The 24268-nt window shown below is 47.6% G+C and overlaps 1 pseudogene; it reads left to right on the top strand.

Annotated features, from left to right (window-relative positions):
- The first annotated feature begins 13680 nt into the window (after nucleotides 1–13680).
- On the top strand, nucleotides 13681–14440 carry LOC110128375 (proteasome subunit beta type-6 pseudogene; annotated as a pseudogene).
- Nucleotides 14441–24268: the final 9828 nt, after the last annotated feature.

Here is a 24268-nt window from a genome sequence, read left to right as displayed (position 1 = left end):
CTAGCCCCTGTGGCTGAAAACCGGAAGAAATCCTGATGGCAACCGGGTGAGGGTAAGCCTAGGTCTTCTAGAATCCAGTTCATTAAGCCAGAGCTAACTTCATGACGACAGACTCTGTCCACAGTGAGACGGCAGGCTGATGCATCCCATTCCTAACTAGTGATCGCCTCGAATGTGGAATCAGTCAGTACAGAATGTTTTTATATTCTGTCTTCTGATCTGTGATCCAGGCATCTCTCTCTATCTCTCGGACAGGCTATGGCTTCATTTTCCTACTGTGATCCCCTTTGTGATTTCAAAAAGGTTAATTCATTACTTGGTAGAAAATGTGAAATTCAACAAAAAGATTGCTTTTCTTACTAAGCAAACTGCGCCCAGTGTAGCTGGGGAAGTGATATAACAATTCTCCTGGTGGTCAGCTGTGGAACCTCCAGATTTCCATAGACCTGACCGCGTGGCCCAGAGAACGAGGAGCTGGAATTTTCTCCGTTGCAGCTCATAAATCCTCCAGGCCAGGCTGAGCCAGTCACTGGTTCTGGTCTTTGGAGCTTCGGTCAAGAGAAGTGAGCCACCAGGGTCCAAGGACCCGGGGAGACAGGGCACAGCTTGGGTGCCCTTCGTCTTGCGGAGGCACGTGAGGACAAGTTGAGGCCATGTCCACATCTGTCACTCCCCGTCAGGGCACCAGGCAGAGTGGGGACAGCCCCCCACCCATGAGGGACCGATACCCTGGCTTCCCCGGCCTGGGAGGAGAGAAGTCCAAGGCCCATCTGACCCGAGTGGTCCAGGTGGGAGAAACAGCACGTGCAGAGGGTCTGAGCCTCCATCCCTCCTCCCTTCCTCCACGAGCTGTCCCATTAGAAGGAGGGCATGGTCAGTCTGCTCGTTCAGTAGAGGGAGACTGTATTGGCACGTGATGTGGGATGTTCTTTGTCCTGGGGCCGTCCTGGGCCCTGTAAGGTGTTAGCTGCATCCTTGGCCTCTCCTATTGGATGGCAGCAACACCTCCCAGTTGGGACAGCCAGAGACCTCCCTCGACGTGCTCCAATGTCCCCTTGGGGTCGCCTCTGGCCAAGTTGAGGTGCAGGCGCGCTGCGGCGGGAGAAGGACTATCCCAGGAGGGAGAGTTGGCAGCTGCAAATGTCTCCCTTCCATACAACATTCCTGGCCATGTCCACTTCGAGGGAACCTCAGGCCAGCATCTGACCAACCTGCCTGTCCCTTGACGCGATGGGATAGCGGTCAGCGGGACCAAATGGAGCTGCGCGAACCGGGAAGCTCTGGTTCAGTGGCTCTCCCAACTTAACGGTCAGGATTCCCCTCTTTGACCACTAGATGGACCCCTCGTGATGCTGGACCCGGGAGGCCAGGGCCCACCAGGAAAACCCCTTCCAGCATCCCAGTGAGGCTGAAGGCAGCGTTCACACCACCCCTCCCCCCAGATTTCCTCTACCTGGGACCCCGAGTTACTCCACTCTCCCCCGTAACCCAGGAGTGGGGCCCGGGGGAGGGTGTGGATGGGAGAGTCGCCCTGACCTCCAGAACCTGAGGTCACCTCACCTCTGTTTCCTTATCTGCAAAATGGGATGGGCGAGATTCTGCTCTCACAGGCCCCCTGTGAGCCCTGAGTGTAGAGCCTGAACCCAAGTCCAATGCACAGCAAATAACGAAAAACCAGCAGCGGACCCGAGACCCGGACTTTGCTCTGACACAGAGGGCATGATGTTGTGAGGGCTACCCTCCTCCTGGGATGGGTAGCAGACCCTCCCAAATCCCCTCCGACTCAGGCATCTGCAGGTCGATTAGCGGGTGCCAGGCCGGGTTCTCAGCACTTTCTCCCTCATTTTCACCTTTATAAAAGCCCCAAAAGAGCTGCATTTTTCTTATCCTCAACCTGCAGAGGAGAGCAGGGCACAGAGGCCAGAGAGCGACCAATAACCGGGCTCCCTCACCAATAACCCGGCGGGAGGCATTCAGGCTGCAGCCCGCAGAGCTGGCCCCCACATAACCTCGTGGAAAAGGGGTCTCTCGGCATCTCTCACTCCTGCAAAAGGACTGCTGCTTGGCTCAAAGAGGCTGGGGTGTTTTAGCGAGGAAAGTGCCCCATGCTTTGATTGCTTACAGGCACCGGGGGTGGGGGGGGGAGGGAAGAGCACGTGTGGAACCAGAGGGGCTGCTGGTGGTGGTGCTTCCAGGGTCTCCTGGAAAGGGGCTGTTTTCCTTTTCTTCCTGTAATGCAGGGGCCGTGAGCCTTCTCCGGAGAGGACCAGAGAGGAAGTGGCTGAGGCTTCCCAGGCCGTCGGTCTCTATCACAGCTCCTTGCCTCGGTCGTGGCAGCACAAAGTGGCAGCAGATAAAGTAAAGATAAGCGGACGTGGCTGGGCACCAGTGAAACTCTTGTGCAAGCGGTGGTGAGCTGGATTGGACCCTCGGGCCACGGTTGCCACCCTGATCTAATGCCTGCCTCTCACCAGAACCTGAACCTGCGATTTTGGTCTGACCCACTATAAAAATCTCCATCTGTGTTTCCCTGAACAAAGGCTGCATCCCCGGTCCTGTCTGGCGCTAAATGTGGACTGTGACACCAGCGCGGTCTCCCCGCGTGGCCACATACAAAGAACGCTGGGTTTCCTAACAAGGGATTTCTAAGCAGAGAAAACCAGAACAGGGCTGGGGACAAGGGCCCCTTGGGGAAACGAGGACAGAGGCATGTTGAACGTTGCTGGCCTCTGTCCTCCAGGTCCATCCCAAACAGATGACACGTGTCCCATCTAGGGGACAGTGCATCTCTGCCCAGCTCCGGATGCCTGAAAGCCAGAAACCCAAGATGCCTCCCCAGAACCCAAGTGTGAGTGGGGCCGCTGGGTGGCTGGTGCACCTGTGCAACCCACTTGACCTTGAGACCAGGAGGTCGGCCAGCTCTGCCCCACGGGGGCCTCCCCATGTCCATTCTGCCAGGAAGGGACCCCGCCCTGTCCTCTCCTGGGACACATCATTCTGACTGTCCCTGACCCAGCACTGCCTCCGTGCAAGGACCCAGCATTAGGAAACTGTGTGAGTTCTAGGCGGTCACTCAACAACAGTGCTCCCCAGTCCTGAGAAAAGCAACAACCCTCCGGAAAGAAAAAGTGTCATGCAACCATGATTATATCACATACACTTGTACAGAAATAAAACAGGAAGGAAACCTAATGAGCCCAGCTTCTGAACAACAGATGACAGCCAAACGTATGCATCTGTTACAAACAAGACTCAAAGCCAAGAAAGTCAGATGATCAACATGAACGTACCTTGAAAAATGGTATTTTCGGTGAACCCAAATTGTCCATGTCGAATTTAATAGTAGAAAGATGTACTTGCTTGCCTTCCTGTCTCACTTGCTGTGAGAAATGATGGACTGGCTTTTGGGACCATTGTCATTATTATTTTTAACATTTTGTTTAGATTTTTTAAAAATTACTCTATTTTTAAAATTTTTATTCAGTTAAACTAAAAATGTATTTTTTTCCTTTAGTAATGAACTCATTAAACTATTACTTTAGTCAAAAAATTTTATTAGCCCACCAGAGGATACAGGACTCTAAAGCAAAAAATACCACATAATGACAGAAGTTTTGCTTCGTATTCTGCATGTTACCTATCACTCAAGAGCTGCTGCAGACGGACACATGTGAAGTCACAGCCTGAGAAAGCTCTTGGTTCAAAAGAGAATATGTCCCTGCTGTTAGCAGCTCTTTAGGCATTGATGGGGTATGACTGGAGATTTAGCCGTTTCTCTCTCCCTCTCTCTCTCTCTGTGACTCAGTGTAGACTGTTGTCCACACAGCCTGGCTCCTGGCCACACTTACTGACAGGGAGGTAAATGATAGCCAGGTTTAGCAGTCATGGAGCAACAGTGGCAGTGTCCTCCAGGTTACCAATAAAACAGAGATGGAGATTTTTAAAATTCTCATTTGGGTTTGAAGACCCCAGAGACACACCACAAACTTCAGTTTGTGGGGCATATTCTTGGGAAGGTAACTTTCCCATGCTGCAATAATCCTTTTTCCTAAGATACTGATTTGCCAGTTCTAAAATTCTACTTTGTTGTCAGAGCTGGACCAACGGTGGCAAATTCACACTCCGATTTTCTCTCAACCTTCTTTCATGTCACTTTCTTTCTTAAATGTGATTTTATAACATTTAGAGAGCAAGTAGTTTCTGAAGGAACAGCTCTGATTTGGTTGTGATTTTCCCATGTGAGAAGAAAATAGCATTCAATAGAATGGATTTAGGGGCTGTTCCCAATGGCATATTTTCTCAGAACTCACTGATGATTACACCTCTAGTTTTTTTTCTTCTTTGGATCATGAAAGCCAATAACTTTTTAAGTTAAACCATGCGGAATAATTGTTTCTGTAGACCAAAAGCAGTCAAGTAGTGGCAAACATATAGGATTCAGCTCAATATAAAACATTTCAGGTCATCAGCATTATCCATGTGACACATAGCCACTCTCACTGGAAAAATTTTGCCCAAACCTGACTCCAAATTGAAACCCTCCCTCAAGTGACTTCTTATCTAGCAAACAAACTGCAAATCTGGCAATAGATGGGGAGTAGAGAGAGACAAAACTGAGTCAGATGACCCCACGCTGTGACCTCTTCCCCACTGGCCAATGGATGATGTCATCATTTGTAATCCACGTTCTTAACATGTTAGAAGGTGTAGCCCAGGTAAGTTGCCAGCATGCTTTGCTCACTTTCCAGCTTTAAGGGTTCCTATCAGCTGGAGCCACAGTGAGAAAAAGTGAAGGGGATTCTGGGGTAAACTGATTTAAAAACCTCACCAACTTTCCAGTTTCCCTCAAGGGCGGACCTCTGAGCAGGCTGATGGTCTGTTACGGAAGATGGTGGCCCGCAGAGCTGGACGGTAAAGAGAAAATGACCTCCCGGGAAAAGAATGAAAAGAATGTCATCCTTGTTTGCACTGGCTCCAGTCACCTTGACATTTCTCAAAGAATTTCTCAAGAGCGTAAGTTCAAGAAGTATGCAACTTGTCCAGATAAAATGTCCGGGATCACCAGGTGGGCCCTGTACACTTTGGCTGCACTAGTTATCCCTCAAGAGTTAGACCTCGTTTAAACGAAAGGCAGAAATACTCGTGCTTGTGAGAAAGTATTTTCCATTCCAGGGGGCAGGAGTCCAGGAAAGCCACCCTCTGCTGACCGTCAGTTCTCTTTGGTGCTTCTAGTCAGAAGCTCAGTGACCTTGGGAAAGCACTTTCCTACATGGCAATTCCAGGTTTGTACCTTCAACACTGGGACTATGAAAAGGGTTGACACGTTCTAACCTCCTGAGAAAGACTTCATCTGACAAATAACATCAGATATGAAAAACAACTGAATCCCTCTCAGACCTTCAGTACCATGTTTGTGTAGTTTATTCCCAGTTTTCCTGCTGTGAAATTCTGTTACACCGAGCTCCATCAAAAGTAGTAGACCACAGCACAACTTGGAATGAAGTCTCTGTGCCCGATGCCACTGCATGTAGAGTTCAGACACGTTATGATTGAGGCTGGATGAAGAAGTGGCTTGTGAGGCAGTCGACATAGCCAAGAGCTTTTTGAAGGAGAGGTATGATATTGACATAGATTGGGCTTTGGAATCAAACCCAGGTTCAAATCTTGGGCTCAGATCCAGACTCTGTCATTTAATGACTGTGACTTTTCAGGAAGCATGAGGCACCCCATTTCTACACTACAGAACCAGGAAACAGGAATTCCTCTCCTGTAGTATAGGGCAGCAGGGAGGATTAAATAACATTCATAGTCCAGTAATTCCAGGGGCTGATATTTGCTTAAAAGCATTTGTCCCCACCTCCAATACTATACTTTTCTTGCTGTTGTCAATAGCTCACCATTGTGGTCGATTGCATTATTTGCCCTAAATCTTCACCCCTCCTGTACCCAGGAGGTTCCTGCCTTTCGGTGGATTTATCCTTGCATGGGTGCTTAACTGTTCAGTCGAGTCTGACTGTTTGGGACCCTATGGACTGTAGTCCACCAGCCTCCTCTGTCCGTGGAATTCTCCAGACCATGGGATTCTCCAGGCAAGAACACTAGAGTAGGTTGCCATGTCCTCCTCCAGAGGATCTTCCCCATCCAGGGATTGAACCTAGGGATGGAGCCCAGGTCTCCTGCATTGCAGGTGGATTCTTTACCATCTGAGCCACCAGGGAAGCCCAGATTCATCCTGCGCCCAAATCTGTAAGAAGATCACTAATTTCAAGGGCTGATCGAAGTCCCTGGCCTGGCACTTATTTCATCTTGGCTTAAACCTGGCGTAAAATCCTTCAGGAAAGGCTGACCAAGCAGTCACCGAGCTCTCACCAAGCAGCACGTCCAGGCTTCCTAATGAATTCTCACCCACGATTCACAAATAGACAAGGGGGTGGGGGAGGTGCCGACCGCAGAGTCAGCAAGGAGAGAAGCTTTCATTACTTAAGGTGTATAATGATATTCCTTGATTTTGTTCTGTCTTTTCACTTCTCATGTAACATTGTCAAAAATAAGCAAATAAAATGCAAACTTGTCCTCTAAGATGCATCCTGGGCATGACCGCCTCTGAGAATGTGGCTGCCTTCTTATATCCAAGCACAAGGCCTCATCCACTCTGTCCTGCTGGTTTAATCGCCATGGGGGTGGGCAAGCTCTTGGGACTTTATTGGGTGGGATTTACCCTCCTCTAAGTCACCTTCCAAGGGAAAATGCCCTAAAAGTCACCGACTGAACTTGGGGCAGAATGTGTGAGTGTGTATGTCCCTTGCACAAGAGTTTACGAAGGTAGCCTTCCTGCAGGAAAGACCACATGTACAAGCATTGCAAAGGGGTTGGGGGAGGAGAGAGAGAGGCCTTGTAGATTAAAGAGTTTAAAAATCTATTAACCCATGGCCACATATAGAAATGATTTGATCCCTAATTCAAAGAAACCACAAAACAGTGACATTTTTGAGGCAACTGGAAATGTGAACACTAATTGAGTATTTAATGATACTGAACACTTACTGTTGATTATTTTTACATATGGTATTAAGGTATTAGGACTATGGTTATAGTTCAGAATTCTTTTAGCAGTACTCAGTGAATCGTTGGCAGGATGGGATACCCTGATGGTGAGAGTACAGAGGCAGCACGTCACTATGAGTTGGTACTTTTTAAACAATGACCCTGATTTTTCCCTGGTGAACCCCACCCCAACAAGATGGGAGAACTTGTCTCAAAGAGAAGAATTTTTCCAACTCTTGTCAACAGTGGGTGGGGAGCAGGGCTCCAGGGGCACCTGCGCTCTGGGTGATGAGGAGTTGAGAGAGGGGCTGGGGTCCGGCCTCCCTCCCCATGACATGCTGCTATCACTCAGCCTCCTTTCCCCTGCCTTCTGCCCTTCCTCGTTGTCCAGTGAGAGATGCTCTGGCTTCACTTTCTGCCTACCTGGTGCGAGGGCCGCCCCTGGCTGGATGCAGAGAGACACCGAGTGGTTCCTCACTGCCCCTTCTGCCTCTTGGATCCTCTGGGGCAGGAGGACTGCCGCACACCCTTTCCTGACAGGTTCAGGGTGTAGCTACACAGCTCTGCTTTTTAATACACTGTCTAGCTTTGTCAGAGCTTTTCTGCCAAGGAGCAAAAGCATCTTTGAATTTCATGGCTGCAATCGCTGTCCTCAGTGATTTTGGAGCCCAAAGAAAATAAAATCTGCCACTCTTTCCATTGTTTCCCCATCTACTTGCCATGAAGTGACAAGACCAGGTGCCATGATCTTCATTTTTTGAATGCTGAGTTTTAAGCCAGCTCTTGCATTCTCCTCTTTCACCTTCAACAAGAGGCTCTTTAGTTCCTTTTTGCTTTCTGCCTTTAGAGTGGTATCATCTGCATATCTGAGGTGGTTGATATTTCTCCCAGCAATCAGACAGAGAAGAACAAACATTATATAACACTTATATGTGGAGCCTAAAGAAGTAACACAAATGAAGCTATAAACAAAAAAGAAACAACCTCATTAACATAAAAAAACAAACTTATGGTCACCAAAGGGAGAAGGAAGGGGGGATAAATTAGAAGTACAGGATCAATAGATGCAAACTACTGCATAAAACTAGGATAACACAAGGAACTAAATTCAGTATCTTGTAATAAACTATAATGCAAAATAATCTGAATAAATAAGTAGAAATACATATCTATCTATCTATATACATACATAGCCAAATCACTTTGCTGTAGAACTGAAATTAACACAATCCTGTTAAACAACTATACTTCAATTTAAAAAGTATTAGTTTATAATGTATACATTTTTGAAATGAGAGCTAATGGCCACAAGAGAAAGACCATGATTTCTCCCCACTGGGAGCTCATATACAAATTGAACGGACTTACCATTTGGTGAACAATGCAGCTTCTAGTTGCTAGTGTGTTGTCCCGTGTCTCACACACTTGCATGTTTATACATTTTTCTAATGCTCAGCACTAGGATGCAAGACAGTGAAAACTTGTTGGTACAAAGGACTGAGAAATAAAACAGATGTTCAGATGCTAATTTATGGAACATGATAAACAGTGGAAAGGTGTGGGAAAATGAAAAGAAAAAAAAATCAGAGGCTCCAGTTATTACACAAGTCTGCAAGGGGAAAGTAAGACAAATAGGGCTTTGAAGAATGCCTCAGAAGTGGCTCTTTGGGAGCAGAAATCAGGAGTCGGAGGCATCAGTGTCAACAAGGAAGATGTGGGTGGGAGTCTTAAAACCTTGTGTCAGGAGCAGGGCAGAATTCAAATCTATGCTCTGTGACAACCTGGAGGGATAGGGTGGGGAGGGAGGTAGGAGGGAGGTTGAGGATGGACGGAACACCTGTATACTAATGGCAGATTCATATTGATGTATGGCAAAAACATCACAATATTGTAAGTTAATTAGCCTCCAATTAATATAAATAAATAAATAATTTTTTTTAAAATGCACTGTGTCCAGTATCCAGTTGGACATTAGGGTCAGCAGGCATGCCAGGCCTGGTCCTGCTCTCAAGGAGAAGGTAGGGACCTTGTGTGGAGCCAGACTGAAGCAATGATGTTTGGGTGAACCTGTTGTTCTTAGAAAATAGGGAGTGGCATCTTGACAATCACAGTGGCATGATGTCCAAGAGGTTTCTGTTGTGTTGGTTTTTTTTTTAATTTATTTTATTTTTGACTGCATTGGGTCTTCATTGTGGGCCATGGGCTTAGTTGCCCCTAGGCATGTAGGATCTTAGTTCCCCATCCAGGGCTGGAACCCACATCTCTGCCCTGAAAGGTGAATTCCAGTGTTTAACTAGACCACCAGGGAAGTCCCCAAGAGGTTTTTGTTTTGTTTGTAAGAAGTGTCTGTAATGAAGGGGAGGAGGGACAGAGGCGGGAATCTTCAAACAGGCATTGGTCACTAAGAAAATCAAAGGTGCCCTTAAATGTCAGGGGGAGCGATCCCTGGGGGACATGTAGGTGCAAAAGCCCCAGACCCCTCCCTGCAAAAGATGCTTTCCTTGAAAAGACTCAGAGCCAGGGTTCAACCAGCATCCCTGAAACGTCAGTGCAATCTCTCCTTCTGGAAGGAGCGGTCCCAGGTGTGACGCCCTGAGAAGCCTCCGACCAGATTTCTGGCTTTGACACCGGAAAACGGAGGGGAAATCTACATCACTAAGCCACACGGAGCCTGCACCTCCCTGGGAGGGGGTGGGAATACACATCCAGCACCGCTCCCCACCACAACCGGCTCTCCCTTCTGAACCACTGTTTGCCCACCTGAGCCCAGCTGGGCCCACCGTCCAGCTGCTTTGCCGAGGAACCTCTGACAGCTGCGCTCAAAGTGGGGCCAGGAAGCTCCTCGCGAGCCCCCCAGGGAGCTTTGCATCACAAGGAAAGCATTATTTCCTTGGCTGGGAAGGCAGTGTTTGTTTGAGACCCCAGGGAGCTGATGAGGTGATGACGTGGGAGCCAGGGGCCTCTGGGCCGCTGCTGAGACTGGCCTGGCTGCAAGCAGTGCTGGCCAGTGCTGGACAAGGCCAAGGCCAGCCAGCCCGGTCTGGCTCCAGAAAGGGGACTGCTGTAGTCCCAGGCTTCACTCATGTGTCCTGCTGGTTCCTGCAAACAGTGCAAAGTCAGAGCAGCCAACAGGCTAACAACTGCTTGCACGGAAAACAAAGGCTATCCCTGCCAAGGAGTCCGGGGAGATGTGTGTTGGGCGTTCTGGCCTATTGGCCCCTGCAGGTCCTTTGCGCGGGACTTGATTCCTCCGTAATGGCAAAGTGACAGAACAGGAGAGCTTGGCCTTTTCAGAATCAGTCTGGAAATGATCAACCACAGGGAAAGAACTAGGATGCCTTGTCCAGATTATGTCAAACAAAGCAAAATCACAAGCACCAAAGGCGAGGCTGCATTTTATACACTAAAGTGAGAAAAAGATAGAAGCCAGACAGGACATGAAGATACTACCTCGGTACACGTGGGTGTTGTACTTGGCGTGTCCCATCCAGGGGCGGAAGGAAGCAGGCAGGCTGTGGGAAGAGTCTGGAAACCCCACCCCACTGTGTAGACCTGCCCACCTCCACTTGAGCAACCTGGGCAGTGAGGAGTGACGGGCTGTGCTTCCTCCCGGGCAGCTCAGGGGGTCCTCGAGCCACAATCCTGGGGAGCTGCCTGGTGCAAACCCACCTGTATCACACTGCAAAGCGAGTCCTGTGGCCCCGGTGTGAGTCATCCAGGTCAGGATGTTTTCTTGGCCAGGTTGGTGTTCCTGACACCCCAGCCGCACTTGTGGAAAGCACGAGTAAGGTTCATTTCATTTTTAACACCAACGTACAACCCAGGAGCCCCCAAATCATTTAGTAAGACACTAAGACGTTAATGGTATTCTTTTTTTTAATTGCTGTGTAATTGCTTTACATTGTTGTTAGTTTCTACTGTATAACAAAGTGAGTCAGCTATATGTATACATATAAGCCCTCCCTCTTGGGTGTCCCTCCCACCCCTGTCCTCATCCCACCCCTCCAGGTCATCACAGAGCCCTGAACTGAGCTCCCTGTGCTATATAGCAGCTTCCCACTAGCTAGCTGTTTTACACATGTTAGTGTATTTATGTCAAACCTAATCTCCCAATTCACTAGGAGCTAAATTTCAGCTCCCACAATCAGAAAAAAGGACATATGTTAGCATCCTCTAGCAGCAAGCTCGTTGATTCTTGGGTTATGGCTCCTGGGATTACAGTCTTTGTCACCCCCTTAATCCCTTAGCTCATGGGCCCTTTGCCCTATGCTCTAAAGGGTCTGGTGAGTTCTGACTCCTGTTAAGAGTATTTGGAACTAGCTGTCAGCACCAGATGACTAGTCCTGGCTGTATTTGTATCAGAGACTCCACAAATTCCAGGCAATGGACATAACATTTGGCTTTAGTTTTAGGTGGTCCACTTGCCCTAAAGACTGAGGGACAGCCCTCTGAGAGCCTGTCCTGGACAGCCAGCCACCAGCTCTACTGGGCATGATGACTTCCACCCAAAAAAACCCCAATGTACTTTTGTGTCTGGCTTCAATATTTCTTTGCTTTCAAGAACTTCAGTTTGAAGAAACCATTCATGGTTTTACCACTGGCAATTTTCCCCCAACTTAGGTAAAATCATCTTTCTGGCAAATAGGAAAAGTTGAATCTCACTGGATGTCAAGAGGCTTGAGTGTATTTCTAATTATCCTGGGGTCTTAGATTTGAGTCTCATGGGGCCCATTAAAACCTCTAGAGAAACGGTCCGTGGAAACAGCCAGTTAGAACTGATAAGAAATGCAGAGATAGAATGATTTGCTCTTTTGTCTTCCAGGTCACTGAGTTGTTAGAAGAAGGGGAGTCCTCTCCAAGCCTTGTCTCCTGTCCTTTCCAGCCCAGAGCAGACACCCGGAGACGAATCTGGTCACATGAACTGCACAGCTGACCTCTGGGTTCTGAGACTCTGATCTTCAGAAGAAGTGAGGAAGGTATTCTGAACGTGATGATGCCTCCTGGGTTCACACCCTGAGCGGGTGTCCAGCTAAGAGAGAAGGGGGCCCCTCTGAGGGCAGTGGCCTGAGTGTAGAGGTGACGCAGGCAGACAAGGGGCCACTGCTGCCTTTGAGGAACCAGAAGGCAGACTCAGGAGGCAGCATGTTCAGCATTGCTAAGCCTCTGATGCCAGGACAGCCACAGAATCCCATCAAATTCACCAAGGCTGGTATGTTCAAATGATGACATCATTGTTGACATGTCTTCTTGCAAATACTAAATGCTTTGATCTTCCAATGTCAATCGGTTTTTTCAATATTTGAAACTCAGTCCTTCAGGCCTCAGAAACCAAGCTGTAAAAACGCAAGTCATGGTCATTCAGAATTTCACATAGCTTCCCGAAAGTGCCGGTGTCCAAGACGTCTGGGTGGGCTTCACGTCCAGACCATGTGCAGCATCCTCTCTGAAAGTCCATTGCCACACAAACAGTCACAAGGCAGAAGTCTCCCAAGTGGATTTTCTGGTCAGACTCGTGAGATTAAAATGTGATTATGGATAGGAGGATGTGCTTTGGAGAAATCTGATGGAGCCACGAGTTTAAGGAAATACTTTGACAGCAAACACCCTGCCTTCTTCACTCCCCAGGGGTAATGTTTCTTAGTCTATTTTATGGCCTTCTGTGATTTTGGCAGAAACTACGGTATATTCACTTTAGAGCGTAACACGATCAGAGTGTGGTAGCCACACTTCGGGATAGACCTGTTCCCTTACTGATTGTCTCTAATCAGCAGCCCCTCTGGGACTTACTGCTCAATCTTCATCTGCTCCCTGAGAGAGAATGATTTTTCACAGGAATCTCCAGGGAGTTTCAACATTATTGAAAAGGAAGGTCTCTTTTAAGATCAAAATCACCTTAATAGCTGTGTTTCTTACAGCCATTGAAAAATGGGAAATGGTACCGTAGTAAGTTCAGTTCACATTTTAAAGTAAACTTGAATGTTGCTAAATCTGGCTTAAGGAGATGCCTATTTTAATTCAAAAAATAGTCCATACACTATTTTAGCAAATTCAAAGAACGCTTTCTGTTTTAGGCTTTGGTATTTATAGTAATGTCGTGTTCTTGACCATTGATGAACTCTTGGCCATTGTGCCGATAATCTAATGTCAGTGTTTATTTTCTAGTGCATGTAAAAACACTGGTGGGTTTATAGCCCGTGGCATCCAAAGTTCAGTAGTTCAGTGAAATACACCTCAGTTAGGAAGCATAGTATCACTCAGCCCACAGGCCACACTCTTGGGGGTAATTCTGCTTCTCCCCAGAAATCTTCTGCCCCACAGGCTGGAAAATTACCACTTTGGTATATCCTATCACCTGTATTAAGGTGTTCCCGCGTATGAAAGACAGCAAGGTGAATGGCCCTGCTCCCAGGCCAGGGTGTGGTCTGTGCATCTGGTGGGTTTTCACCCTTAGTGTGGAAGATACTACAGGTCCAAGTGGCCTGTATTAGCAATAAGCATCTGCACCTTCCCCGGAGTGCTCAGGCCAGCACTGCTGCAGTCACGTGGTTTCTCTTGTTCTAAACAGAGTCCAAAAGTAACTGTCTCGATGAATCATTGTCCAGAATGGCCTTACTACCCCACTGTGTACCTAACACAATGTCCAAAAAAGCAAAAAACCCACCGGGAAGCTGCCTTCAAGAAGGTACAGTTCAGGAGGAGAAAGATGGTGGCCACCTTTGTAGCTGCTCTGGAGCCGGGCCAGCCCCAGCCTGGGGGCCTGAGGCCATTGCCCCCAACTGGGAGAACCCGGAAGATTCCCCAGGGACCACTCTCATGGCTGTGCAAGTTAATGGGGAAGTGGTTCTAGGAGCAGACTCCAGAACCACCACTGGGTCGTACACTGCCAAGCTGACCCCTATTCAAGACCATATTTTCTGCTGCAGCTCAGACTCAGCAGCTGATACCCAGGCAGGAGCTGACACAGTCACTTATCAGCTTGGTTTCCACAGCATTGAACTGAATGAGCCTCCACTGGTACACACGGCAGCCAGCCTCCTTAAGGAGATTTGTCGCTGATACCAAGAAGGCCTGATGGCAGGAATCATCACTGCTGACTGGGACCCCCAAGAAGGGGCTCAGGCGTCCTCGGTGCCCATGGTGGGTATGATGACAGGCCTTTGCCATTACAGGCTCTGGGAGCTCCTATATCTATGGTTATGTTGATGCTACCTGCTGGGAAGGCATGACCAAGGAAGAATGCTTGCAGTTCACTGCCCACGCTCTCGCTTTGGCCGTGGAACAGAACAGCTCCAGTGGAGGGGTGACCGCCTAGCAGCCATTGCAGAATCAGGCTTAGAGCAGCAGGTACGGAGACCAAATTCTCCAATTCACCATGGCCATATTACCACCGCTCTGAACCCCGAGACTCTAAGATCCAAAAGAGACACCCCACACTGCTAGGAAATTTGATAAACAGTTTGTCAGTGAGGAAAAAAAAAAGAATGTGCAGTTCATTTTGCTGCCAAATCGAAGCATTTTCAGGAAAGGGGAATGCTACACAGTGAGAGAAAGGAACCAGGAATTTCAGTTCAGGGGACTGGGGAGGGGAGGCAAAGGAGGAACATTTAAACTCCGACAAGAAAGAGAGTTTGACTGGATGTGAAAGGATGGTGTCCAAGTCAACACATAAAAATTCTGGCCCCAACCCATGCCTTAGATGTGACTCAGTTTTCAAAATGCTGATTTACTGGATACCAAGCATCTTCTGGTCCTTTGCTTTTCTCTCTCGCATTTGTGACACCATAGCCCCACTGCAGAGGTAATGAATGACCTGGGGTCTGGCTGACTCCGGAATCCGTGACTGTCATGACCCCACATGGCCCCCTGGAAGGACAGGTAGGGACTCAATAAGTAGCAAGAAGGGAGGACTTAAGAAGGAAGCCCAGGAGAGAAAGGCCAGGGTTAAGAATGTGTACCTGCTTAGGCTGTTTTCCTGGAGAATTATCGTACTGGGCTTGAAGGTGATATACCCAGAACTTAACCCCATAGATACAGAGAAGAGTATTGAATAGCAGACTGTTTTGCTAACACTGCACCCTACAATGCAAAATGGATTCTGACCCAGGTACAACTGGTAAGAGTTGATGGGAGGGTGGCAGTGAGGATGCCCAGTAGGGAAATATGTTGATGAAGAAATGATAGTTGACATCGGAGGTCATCCAGTCTCAGATAAAACAACTTGGGTTGGAATCCATGGCTAGCATTTAGTGGCTGTATGACTCTGGGCAAAGGAGCCAGCCTCTCAGAGCCTCAGTTTCCTCATCTGTAAAGTGGAGACAATAATATTGCTTGTCTTGCTATATTCATTGAAATCTTAAATCAGATAATGAAGATAAAGCACAATCCCTGGCAATGACAGGCGTTAGCAAACAGAAGCCTCTATTACTGTTGTCTTACTCACTCTGATTAGTCCTGGGGTGGCTTTCCGGAAAGCTGGAAATTTCTGGGAGGGATCACCCTATTTCCTTTTGCAGGGCATCCTCTTATCTTGACAAATCCCTTCTATTCTTTGCTGTTGTTTTCAGGTGTGATTCTAAGTCAGTGAGCACTGAGAAGGTCTAAGAATGAACATCCCTCCAGCTCTGCCGTCCCTCATCTAAGTTACTTTTCACTTGTTGGATAACTGTCTCTGGCTGCCACTGCCACTGCCCCTGTCCTGGTAGGGTAGGTGACCCTTCAGAGTGAGTAGGGGAAGAACGGAACTTTGTAGCTAGAGCCCTTAATCCCCTCCTTTCTCATCCCCAGAGATCAGGATAAACCTGAGAACTGGCACTCACACGTGGAGATGAGCCACAGCTCTGTTGGAAGAGAAACGGCGGGGTGGGGGACCCTCACCCACAGGAAGGCAGAGTTGCAAATTCCCTCCCCTCCCCTGGGCTGACGGCACATGGGATGCCAGGAATAGTGGAGGGGGGAGCTTCAGCCAGGGTGAAGGCAGGGGCTAATGCAGATACTTGAGGTGGTGAGGTGGGAAGTTCATGGCTGTCACTGAGTCATTTCTTGTTTCTTTCTTTTGGCTTCGCTGTGCCACATGCAGCAAGTGGGACTTTAGTTGCCTACATGCATGTGCTGCTATCTTACTTCTGTTGTATCCGACTCTATGTGACCCTAGGACTGCAAGCTGCCAGGCTCCTCTGTTCATGTGGTTCTCCAGGCAAGAATACTGGAGTGGGTTGCCATGCCCTCCTCCAGGGGATCTTCCCGACCCAGAGATCCAACCTACATCTCTTATGTCTCCTGTATTGGCAGACAGGTTCTTTATCATTAGTGCCTCCTGACCAGGGGTCAAACCCCTGCCTCCTGCTTTGGGAGTGCAGAGTTTTAACCATTGGACCACCAGGGAAGTCCCATGTTATTCATTTCTTAAGGAAAAAAATATTGAGAGAATTTAAGATTATTTGTTGATCACCTAAATAGACAGGTTTTGCTTCCACAGGAAATTGGTTTGTTTTCCTTCCTGAGATCTTGTCCACTGGGGGCCAGGTCAATCTGGCTCTGAGTCTTCATGCCCCTGGGACCTGGAGGAGAGCTGAACTTAGAGATCGTGATCAAGGACCCTCCGATCCGGGAACCCTCCCCAGTGAGAGCTCTGGGTTTCCCCTCATCTCCTAAGTGGATCTTAGTACCAGATGTATATTAAAATCACTGGCGGTGGGTGGGGGGCGCTTGTTCAAAACTTCTGTGTCCAGCTCCCCTCAAAAATTTAGAATTGCTCAAAAGGGGGCCAGAAATACATAACTATGGTAATCCTGATTGGAGGATTGCCAGGGCAGAGATGAAAGGCACCCTTCTCAGAAGATCTGCTATTTACCAACCCACCTGGATGGTTCTGTCTAGGCTGACTAGTGGTGAAAAGGGTTTGGTGCCCAGGGATGGGAAAGCAACACTAGCAGGCATCCTACCTCCCCTTCTCTAGGACAGCTCCCAGTACCCACTCTCCTTCTCTTTCCTTCAAGGGTCTTTTAAGACAGATTTTAGATAGGAGTGGTGGCCCAACAGGAAGGATGCACAGGAAGGGTATGGGATTTTGTTCTCTGCTTTTTCCCAAGATTAGTTTCCTTAATGTTGGCCTTTTCAGGAGAAGAATAAAACAGGCATTCATTTTTGCAGGTATGTTTACATTTTCTAAATGCATTTCTTCCCTAGTTTAATGCTTTAATAAATAAAAAAAAATGCTTCTTCTTCCAAATATAATATCTGCATGAGAAGTTAGAACCATTCGCATAGCAAAAAAAAAAAAAAAAATAGAGAAAGAGATAAACATTTCTGGTTATGACAGAGCTGACCTCGGAAGCTCTTCATTCATTCAGTAGCCCCCATGGCCAGGCAGTCCCCATGCCAGACTTCAGGCCTCCTGCAGCTCTGAGGCTGCACTGTCTTTAGACTAGATGTCTCCCTGGCCTTTACAAGGAAGCACTGGTCTCTTGGGTGTGTGTGTGTTTGTGACTGTGTGTGTGTGTGAATGTCTGCTGAGCAAATTCAGCTGGAGAAATTCTACCTTCACCCAATTTACACCAACTGGTGCCTGATGGCCTGCTGAGAACAGGCCCCCAGGATCTGCCTCTTTCTGGAACCTGCCTGGCAAACCCACTGAAAGTCTAAGGCTGCCCACCTGAGCATGGCTGAGGGCTAAGTTCAGTTCAGTTCAGTCACTCAGTTGTGTCCGACTCTTTAAGATCCCATGGACTATAGCACTCCAGGCTTCCTTGTCCATTGCCAACTCCCGGAGCTTGCTCAAACTCATGTCCATTGAGTCAGTGATGCCATCCAACCACCTCATCCTCTGTCGTTCCCTTCTCCTCCCGCCTTCAATCTTTCCCAGCATCAGGGTCTTTACCAATGAGTCAGTTCTTCACATCAGGTAGCCAAAGTATTGACGTTTCAGCTTCTGCATCAGTCCTCCAAGGGATATTCAAGATTGATTTCCTTTAGTATTGACTGGTTGAATCTCCTTGAAATCCAAAGGACTCTCAAGAGTCTTCTCCAAGACCACAGTTCAAAAGCATCAGTTCTTCAGGGCTCAACTTTCTTTATGGTCCACCTCTCACATCCATACATGACTACTGGAAAAACCATAGCTTTGACTAGATGGACCTTTGTTGGCCAAGTAATGTCTCTGATTTTTAATATGCTGTCTAGATCATAACTTTTCATCCAAGGAGCAAGTATCTTTTAATTTCATGGCTGCAGTCACCATCTGCAGTGATTTTGGAGCCCCCAGAAATAAAGCCTCTCATTGTTTCTATTGTTTCCCCATCTATTTGCCATGAAGTGATGGGACCTGCTGCCATGATCTTAGTTTTTTGAATGTTGAGTTTTAAGCCAGCTTTTTCACTATCCTCTTTCACTTTCATCAAGAGGCTCTTTAGTTCCTCTTCTCTTTCTGCAGCAAGGGTGCTGTCATCTGTGTATCTGAGGTTATTGATATTTCTCCCAGCCATCTTGATTCCAGCTTGTGCTTCATCCAGCTTGGCATTTCACAAGATGTACTCTGCATATAAGTTAAATAAGCAATGTGACAATATACAGCCTTGACATACTTCTTTCCCAATTTGGAACCAGTCTGTAGCTCCATGTCCAGTACTAACTGTTGCTTCCTGACCTGTATACAGATTTCTCAGGAGGCAGGTCAGGTGGCCTGGTATTCCCATCTCTTGAAGAGTTTTCCACAGTTTGTTGTGATCTACACAGTCAAAGGCCTTGGTATAGTCAATAAAACAGAAATAGATGTTTTTCTGAAACTCTTTCAATGATACAACGGATGTTGACAATTTGACTCTGGTTCCTCTGCCTTTTCTAAATCCAGCTTAAACATCTGGAAGTTCACGGTTCATGTAGTATCAAAGCCTGGCTTGGAGAATTTTGAGCATTACTTTGCTAGTGTGCGACATGAATGCAACTGAGTGGTAGTTTGAAGATTCTTTGGCATTGCCTTTCTTTGGAATTGGAATAAAAACTGACCTTTTCCAGTCCTGTGGTCACTGCTGAGTTTTTCAAATTTGCTGGCATATTGAGTGCAGCACTTTCACAGCATCATCTTTTAGGATTTGAAAGAGCTCAACTGGAATTCCATCACCTCCACTAGCTTTGTTGGTAGTCATGCTTCCTAAGGCCCATTTGACTTCCCATTCCAGGATGTCTGGCTGCAGGTGAGTGATCACACCATTGTGGTTATCTTGGTCATGAAGATCTTTTTTGTATAGTTCTTCTGTGTATTCTTGCCACCTCTTCTTAATATCTTCTGTTTCTGTTAGGTCCATACCATTTCTGTCCTTTATTGTGCCCATTTTTGCATGAAATGTTCCTTTTGTATCTCTAATTTTCTTGAAAAGATCTCTAGTCTTTCCCATTCTATTGTTTTCCTCTATTTCTTTGCACTGATCACTGAGGAAGGCTTTCTTATCTCTCCTTGATATTCTTTGGAACTCTGCATTCAAATGCGTATATCTTTTCTTTTCTCCTTTGCCTTTCACTTCTCTTCTCAGCTATTTGTAAGGCTTCCTCAGACAACCATTTTGCCTTTTTGCATTTATTTTTCTTGGGGATGGTCTTGATCACTGCCTCCTATATAATGTCACGAACCTCTGTCCAAAGTTCTTCAGAGACTACCCTCTCTAATCCCTTGAATCTATTTGTCACTTCTACTGTATAATCGTAAGGGATTTTATTGAAGTCATACCTGAATGGTCTAGTGGTTTTCCCTACTTTCTTCAATTTAAGTCTGAATTTTGCTATAAGGAGCTCAAAACCTGAGCCTGAAAACCATCCCATGTGCCCCTGGGTCCTGCTGGGGCCACTCTAAACTGCTCTTCTGAGCCTCAGGTAGAACTTGGTGTCAATTCTGGATTACGGCCCTCCCCACTTCATTTACTGTGTGGCCTTTGTCAAGTCTCTTTACAGATAAGGAAACCAAGACTCTAAACTGCCAAATGAGGGTCAATTCAACAAGAAATCTGTAGTTACTAGGTCTTTTAATAAGACTATGAATAAGACTTTTGTCAGCTGAAGGTGAGGAAACTAATGCATGTTACCATGGGGATGTACCTTAAAGGAATTGAAAGCAAAAGCAAAAGTCGCTCAGTTGCATCCAACTCCTTGTGACCCCATGGATTATACAGTCCATGGAATTCTCCAGGCCAGAATACTGGACCGGGTAGCCTTTCCATTCTCCAGGGGATCTTCCCAACCCAGGGATCAAGCCCAGGTCTCCCGCATTGCAGGTGGATTCTTTATCAGCTGAGCCACAAGGGAAGGCATAAAGACCTTATGCCAAGTGAAACAGGCTGGTCACAGGGAACAGACATGCACAATCTCATTTACAGAAGTATCTAGAATAGTCCAATTCACAGCGACAGAAAGTAAAATCATGGTTGCCAGGAGCTGGGAGAGGGGCAAATAAGGAGTCAGTGGTTGATGGGGACAGAGTTTCGGTTCTGCAACATGTAAGAGTTCCAGAATTGGATGCTGGTGGTGGTTGTACAATAATGTGAATACACTTAGTGCTATTCAGCTGTACACTTAAAAATGACTAAGATTATAAGGCACTGGAAGGACTGATACTGAAGCTGAAGCTCCAGTATTTCGGTCACCTGATGGGAACAGTCAACTCATTGGGAAAGTCCCTAATGCTGGGAAAGATTGACGGCAGAAGGAGAAGAGGGCATCAGAGGATGAGATAGCTGGATGGCATCACCAATGCAATAGAGTGAACTTGGACAAACTTTGGGAGATGGTTAGGGACAGGGAGGCCTGGTGTGCTGCAGTCCATGGGGTCACAAAGCATCAGACACGACTGGGAAACTGAACAACAACAATAAGGCATATGTTTTCTCACACATGCAAAAAAGACTGACTCTTGTGCGGTCCTTCTTTCTAATTTCTTCGTTGTACTACCTTCTCCAACAATATCTGTATCTACTGAGAATGTATCAGTATCTACCTAGAAGGGTGTCTGATTACCCTGGAGAATAAGAATTAGGACCCAGGGATTCAGAGAACTTGAGGGAGAATTGTTTACAAAACTCTAAGAACTTTATTATGTGGTTGTATGAATAAGGCCTTCAAGGAATCATGTGAACATGAAAATGATTTGATTGGTTGAAAAAGAAGTATTAATAACCTTTAATTTTAACAAAAATTTTTGTAGTAGTCTGTGCAGTACCAATAATTTACATACCCAAAACTATATTTGTTTTCCCGATAATACAGGAAGAGGGACCTGACTCACCTTCTGTATCCAGAGCTCCTGGAACATCTCACGTGCATTTGCTCCCCTTGCCTTTTTCAAGACAACTCGAGGTTAGAGATGAGCAGGTGACTTCATCCCCCACAGCTGCAGGAGAACACCTGGGAAGGATGGAAGGATGCTGAGGGGGGAGCGGTTTGCATAGGACAAACTTCAGCTGACAAAATACAGGTAATCAAACAGGAAGAGGCAAATCGCTCGTGAACTTCTGGAGTCCATGAACCTGGTCATGATGGTTCAACTGGCCAAGGAGAACTCACCACAGCCACCCGCCGGCTTCAGAAACATCACAAAAGCCGGTTGTCCTCCAGGCAGAGGATGGAGGAGAGAAAGAGTACAAATTCGCTTCCACACAAACCCCACTTGGCATCTGAGGGCACAAGGACCACCAGGCCCCCTGCGCTCCAGGAGGTGCCCATGGTCGGAGACGCCAAGCCTTCCGAGAAGGCTCGTGTGTTTGAGTGTGAAGGGTAGTGTGTGAGTGTGTGAGTTTTTGTGTGCGTGCTGTGTGTGAAGATGTGTGTGTAAATGGGTGCCTATGTGGGTGCTCAGGTGTGTAGGAGTGAGTGTGGGTATATGTTTATGAGTGTGTGAGCTGAGAGGGAGCATGTGTGTGTGCTAATGAGTTGTCTGTGCAGGTGTGCATGTATTTGCACACGTCAGTGCATGTGCATTCACATTTGTGCGCACATATGTGAGGGTAGGTGTGTGATGGACCTGACTGCATGCCTGTCTGTGTCTGTGTGTATGAATGTGAGCACACACTCGTCCGTGCATGTGTATGCACAGGTGCCATGGGAGTGAGTGTGCCCCGAGCAGCCCCACAAGACTCTCTAGCGGCCCCCTCCCTCACCCTCACAGGGGTGCCTCGGCACCACCCCCAGGCCTGCGTGCACCCCTCCCCACAGGCACACCAGAGACCCTTCGTCCCTTCTCCTTTTCAGTCTGAAGGTGGCCCCTCAAGTGTCACAGGGCTTGTTTGGAGAGTGTCCCTTCCCTAGGTGAGCCTGTGTGTCCCTGTGAAAGGCAGACTGTGGACAAGATATCCAGCCCCCAGCTTTAAAATAGCTGCACACATTTTCCTCTGCCCTCGAGACAGAGTCAGGCCCTGTGGTCTCGAAATCCATCCTCAGGTAAACAGCCTGTGACAGGCGGCAGGCCGGGGCCAACCGGCGTGGCCGCAGCTGTGCCCGCCCATGGCGCCCGGCACCAGGCCCATGGCCATGGGGGAGGGGGGCTGTTGGCCGTGCCCCCGGCATTGTGGGCAGCCAATATTTTCCCGAGCTCACCAGGGAGAAGGTTTCAGAGGGAGTTCCATGCAGATCAGTTCCGTCAGAATCTGTGGCTGCCTTGTTCTAGAATTTACGGGCCTTGTGTAAGAATTCCCTTGAAAACATTAGATTGAATTCTTCTAATCTGAAACTGTAAACTTCTAAAAACTCGTAAAACTCTTTCTATCTTAAAATAGTAGCAGTTCGTGGCAGAGACAGAGGAGGCCTTCAGCTGAAGTAGGTCAAGAGGCATCCAGACGTTCCACAGCTGTTCCCGGGCCGTGAGCCACACACGCCAAAGGGGTGGTCTTTCCTTGTGTCCTGGGGACCCTGAGACATCTTGGCAGGACAAGTTGTTGTAGCTCCAGGGAAGTGAATTCGTCACCTGGGCAAAATATGAAAATGAAGCCCAGTTCCCTTACGTTTGGCTGAATGGTTAGGAGAAGGGGAGTTGGCCACAGAGGACGAGAGGGCTCCTCGCAGCACTGAGGGGCGTGGAAGGGGTGAGCCAGCCCCGCTGCTGTCTCTGGACCACTCAGTGGAGGAGAGCAGAGAGCCAGGGTTTCAAATGAAGACCCACCAGGCTGGTTCTTTACCCCTGAGCCATCTGGGAAGCCTCAGTGATGTTAGTAGTTGTTATGAAAAGAAAGAAAGAGACTTCCCTGGCGGTCAAGTATTTAAGACCTTGCCTTCCAGTGCCAAGTGTGTGGGTTTGATCTCTGGTCTGGGAGCTAAGACCCCACATGCCTCTCAGCCAAAAAGCAAAATAACACACAATAAAAGCAATATTGTAACAAAGTGAATACAGACTTAAAATGGTCCACATCAAAAAAGAAAAAAAAAAAATCTTAAAATAAAAGGGTGGGGGGGGAAATCCCCAGGGAAGAGACAGGGAAAGAGAGGGAAATGGTGAAACTGGAGAAGTCCTAGGTGTCAAGGAGATGGGGTGCCCCCACATCCATGTAGCACCCCTTTGTCCAGGGCACCTCACAGCCTCTTCTGCAATGCCTACACCTCAGCGCCTGGGGTGTGCCTGGCAGCTTGTGCCACCCAGGTCAGAAGATCCAGAGAGTGATAGCATTGGAGCATCGTGGGTGGAAAATCCAGGGAGTGACAGCCCTGGAGCATCATGGGTGGAAGGTCCAGGAGTGACAGCACTGGAGCATCATGGGTGGAAATTCCACAGCCCTGGAGCATCATGGGTGGAAGGTTCAGGAGTGACAGCACTGGAGCATCGTGGGTGGGAGATCCAGCCTGTCAATCACAGTGGTCTGTGGTTCCTCCCTTTCCTGTCTCCCCTCCTGACTCCCCAGCAGTTTCTTAGCATCACCCCCCAACCATCACTTGAAAGTGAAACCTTATTTCTTGGTCTGTTTCTCAAGACCCAGACACTATTTTCCTAGCTTTTCTGCACAATTCCTTTTTATTTGAATTGGAGTATAGTTGCTTTACAATGTTGTATTAGTTTCTGCTGTACAACAAAGTCAATCAGCTCTTAATATACAAACATCCTCTCTTCCTTGGATTTCCCTTCCATTTGGGTCACCACAGAGCATTGAGAAGGGCTCCCTGTGTTGTATGGTAGGTTAGCATTAGTTTTCCGTTTTATACATAGTAATGTGTATATGTCAATCCCAATCTCCCAAATTACACCATTCTTCCCATTGGT

Source organism: Odocoileus virginianus, chromosome 9, assembly GCF_023699985.2.
Source record: "Odocoileus virginianus isolate 20LAN1187 ecotype Illinois chromosome 9, Ovbor_1.2, whole genome shotgun sequence".
Taxonomy (NCBI): domain Eukaryota; kingdom Metazoa; phylum Chordata; class Mammalia; order Artiodactyla; family Cervidae; genus Odocoileus; species Odocoileus virginianus.
Note: the sequence above shows the minus strand (reverse complement) of the source record. Positions and strands in the feature narration are given on the sequence as shown.